The 4624-nt window shown below is 36.3% G+C and overlaps 1 protein-coding gene across 1 annotated transcript in view; it reads right to left on the bottom strand.

The window, feature by feature from the left end:
• Positions 1-3916: 3916 nt before the first annotated feature.
• LOC144967776 (acetylcholinesterase-like) overlaps positions 3917-4624 on the bottom strand; it is a 102740-nt gene continuing 102032 nt past the window's right edge. Inside the window, exon 11 of the mRNA XM_078905409.1 lies at positions 3917-4624. This exon is cut by the window's right edge and continues 1605 nt beyond it. The gene's annotated coding sequence lies outside the window, so the exon portion shown is untranslated.

Raw genomic sequence — 4624 nt, forward strand, 5'->3', positions numbered from 1 at the left:
ACTCCAACGTGCATATGCCCTGAGGTTCTTGTCTCGTTCAAGAGTAGCTAAAATTGCAATTAATGTTCTAGTTCTCCGTTAATTCTTCCTTACTCTGTATTAATCAAAGCACCTGAATATCATTGGCTATCTAAAACAGGAAAATTCTTCTGATTGGCTATCCTCATAATTCCGTTAGCATCCCCTTTACATTACAAAACCAAATTCATCTCTGAATTGAATCACACACACGCTACGAATCCCAAGAAAGAAGAACTGTCCCTCCAATTTTAAACTTGTAAAAGTTAACTTCTCTCGGTTGAAGGTAAAATGAATTATTGGTTAACATTCAAAGTGGAACGAGATATTACTGTGAATTCAATGTTTAATCTACCATTACTATTATAATTTGTGTATATTTTAATTGTGTTTCATTCTATGGATGTTCGTAAGTTGGAATACCTGTACAAAACTATATCTATATGTATCTTATACTATAATTAACATTTGTTTATGATCTATGCTATTATTTCATTTATGTTCAATATGTATATTGCTTGATGTCTGTACTCTACCGCCAATCCCCGGCCACACATCATAATAATCACAATTATAATTGACAAAAATATTCCTGTTAAATTCTCATCATGTAAGATAGTTCAAACTGTCAGTTGATGTTTGATACAAATGCAATAACTAACCATTATCATGGAGTTACTGCTTCTCCTTGCCTTTATCGGCAAATAAAAGCTATTATGATGTGTCGCTCAAGGACGATCCGGTGGCGAAAGAAAACTAGATTGGCTCTAAGACCTTTTGTTAAAATTCTTAATTGAAGGTCCTTGTCCTTGAAGCACCCAGTCCGTGCCGAACCCCTGCCTCCTAGTCCCTGCTTAGTTGTAAACCCCTGATGTCAGTCACCGCCGACACCAGAACCTTCCAGTCAGCCCATAACTAAAACACACTGTCGTGAAGTCTAGAAAACCCTGGAAGCAGGAGCCAACCCTGGAACTAGCTGATAAATTTGCCTCAATCAAGCAAGCCGGCTGTATAAGATAGGCGAAACGGGTTTATACCATTTTCAAATGTATTTTCCACGGACACAAATGATTACAAACTAAATAAATCAATCAATCATAAATAAATCAATAAATAAATCAATAGATAAATAAATAATAAATTTGATCCACTCAATTAGAGCTATTCTTCCTTATATTAAATAAATACTTATTCTTTCTATCTTTTCCTGTAACATTCTAATTAAACTTTATGTATATAATTGTTATTATTGTATTGGGCGTTACTCTTGTCTTGACTCACTTGTTATTAATACAATTAAGTTATAAGGGACCCTAAGGCAATTCTTAATCACCCCTAGATTAAACCTGAGCCGTTTGTGGTATAGGTTGAGTGGCGCAGCTGGTAACGAGAGCCATAGCGCGCATACTAGTTCGAATCCAGACCATTGTTTTTGTTTTTGTTTGTTTTTAAGGGTTTTACGGCGCTTGCAACACGTTAAGGTTATATCAGCGCCAGTAAAAAGGATGAAAATGGGATAGTAAAAAGTTCTAGAATTACAATTAAAGCACCCAAGAGAAAGTAAGACAAAGGGGAACTGGGAACAAATAGGGATCAGATGTAGATTCCAAGAGCATACCACCAATGTACTTAATTTGAGATCACCTAAAAGTCTCATCCAGACACAAGCACAGGTCCCAACTAAGAGGAATACACTCAAATGTTTACCAATCATATAATATAATATGCAAACTAAACATCATACAATGCATAACAGAGAGATGATTTACAAGGAAAAAAATATCATCTCCCAAAACAATAACTATGCATTTGACTGTTTCCCTCCCAGCCAGGACTCCGGAAAGGGCCAGGACAAAACCAAGTAACCTCATTCCAAGACAAAGACAGAAAGCATGTTGGAAAACAGATATAAGGAGATAGAAGACACAGTATGTACCTCCCTGCCCGCAATGGGAGGTCAGGATCCCCACCCAGAATCCAGACCATTGAGCTATCGGTTGGACTCGAACCCACAAAAATAACACACAACCCGCCACATATACATCGTTTATACATATTAAAATGGTTTTATGGCAGTCCATCAACTTCAGGACAGAGTCGACTGAATCCGAATAGATAACGCAATGGTTATGAGCATAGTATTAATCAGTTACCTTACGCGAAGTCCCAGGTTTGAGAGTTTTTGCCGCCAAGATGATGATAATTTAAATCGATCGATATTAAATTTTGAAGGACGAATTCTCTGACCAAATTATTTATTATTACATTATAAAAACAATAACAATGATCAGAGAGAGAGAGAGCGAGAGAGAGAGAGAGGGAGAGAGAGAGAGAGAGAGAGAGAGAGAGAGAGAGAGAGAGAGAGAGAGAGAGAGGAGAGAGAGAGAGAGAGAGAGAGGTCGATTTCATTCACGTCACTGTTCATAAACAGCCAACTATGTTTGTCCGTGCACGTGGGAGGCTGTGTCACAAATTTCATGTTTCGCTTGGTCTAAAATCTACTGGTTTATACTTTTAAGCGCATACATTGCATCTCATTTCTTAGCTCTTATCTTAATATTCTTAATTTTAATTTGACGAGGTCCCTCATGCATAAAGCACTGTGTATGCAAAATCATTTGGCTAAAAACGAAGTAACCGATTGTCCTCCCAAAATCCCCTATTATTCACAAGAAATAAATAACAATGGGAAATTGAATGCAAGCTTCAATTTAAATACTAGAACAGATACAATGGACGTTTCGGGTTTTCCCTTTATCAACAAAACAGGATGTATGAAGCTCAATGAGAGTAATTTGAGAAGTTGTGAAAACTTGATGAGTATTGCCATTATCTATTCCTTATACTCGATTCCGGAAACTTATCTAGTGACCCTCGTTCTTGCGTTCTGTTATCAGTCCAACAAATGTGTACATGTAGCTATGGAAACACACATTATAATATAGTATATCATTCATTATTAACTGGTGACATTGGCAATGGAATATTTGGTGACTTCAATTTGAAAACAAATTAAACATCAAAGAATGTTTCTGTTTGTGATGACGATATACAATAGGACAATCTGTACACAATGTCTTGATATTTAGATACAATGGGGATAATGTGGATAACATTTTCTTTTTATAAAAGTATAAATCTGTGAAAATAATCATCAGGTAAAGCCAATATTCTGACCTTGATTCTTAAATCTTTAATAAAATTATTCTAACATCCCATACATGATTTCGAGGGCCTGACGCATATCAACAATCGTGAAAAAAAAAATCAGATAATATTTTCTTTATTCTTTATTCATTCTCGGGGGGGGGGGGGGGGTTCATTAGAGTCTATTCCAAAGGAAGACTTGAATAACCCAGAGGTAGCCGCAGTGCAGCGCCGCAAAGTGAGCTGAACTCAGTATCTTCTGGGCACGAAGCAAAGACCCTATTGCTGTGCCGCACTATTCCCTCAACCCATAATAAATGTTTTATGTAGAGGTCCTCACGCATCACAGACTTCTTAAAATTAAAACTATTCGAAGAATCGAATTTTTCTTCTAGGATAAAAAATATACCAAAAAAAAAAAAAATCAAACAAAAACAAACAAACAAGAAAATAACAAAACAAAACGAGAAAATAATGTTTGTTTCTTAAATACCAACGCCAGAAACAAATATAACCCCCCCCCCCCCCCCCCACACACACAAAAAAAAACAATATAAAAACAAACAAACAAACAACCCCTCCCTCTCCCCGAAAAATAAACAACAAAAAACAAAACAAAACAAAGCCCCCCCCCCCCAAAAAAAAAACAAACAAACCCCAAAACAAACAAACAAACAAACAAACAAACAAAACAACAAAAACAATAACTTCAACAAGAACATCCCTCGTCTCCAGGTTTACCATCTTAAAATCTCTCTAGACTGTAAATAATGTTGACCGGCTTAAATATTTAATCAATATTATTATACCAATGTCAATAGCAACAGCAACAAAAAAAAAAGTATAACAAGAAACGTTTTCCCATATGTGACTCGCTGCCTCAAAGCGGTATTATGTCAGGATCAACAAAGTGTTGGAAATTGAATCTAATATTGTCACAATAGATATGGAACTTGGTAGTTTTCTATTCGTTATTCTGGAGAATAAACATAATCCCTTTTAGCCTATTGCAGTAAACTCGAGGTTCGTATTTTGATTCTGAACTCACTGTTTGGGGTCTGATCGTGGCCGTCGTTAACTTATAGCCTGACCGTAGCCATCGGTTCTTGTGTCAGGCTATAAGATAACGATGGCTACAGCTGGTTCATCCCGACGTAAAACTGTTTTGAGACGATTGGTGACATTTATAAGTGACCCGTGTGTCAATCTGGTAATATATCGGAATGAAACGGATGTCAAAGAGTGAATTCAAAGAAAAAATGATAAGAAAAAATATAAACTAATTTCGGCAGAAGAGGTGTTTGTACGTGTATCTCAAGGCGTTCCTGTTGTTGTTCTTCATTGAAGTTGCTGTACCAGCTTTGTTCAGCCTATTAACCCTCCAAAACTTTGGGCAGTCAAGTATTTATTTTGTGAATACTAAGCTGCTAGAAGCTAATTGAGTATAAAAAGTAATGTA

The sequence above is a fragment of the Berghia stephanieae genome, chromosome 1, assembly GCF_034508935.2.
Source record: "Berghia stephanieae isolate SIO BIC M18660-M18661 chromosome 1, UCSD_Bste_1.3, whole genome shotgun sequence".
Taxonomy (NCBI): domain Eukaryota; kingdom Metazoa; phylum Mollusca; class Gastropoda; order Nudibranchia; family Aeolidiidae; genus Berghia; species Berghia stephanieae.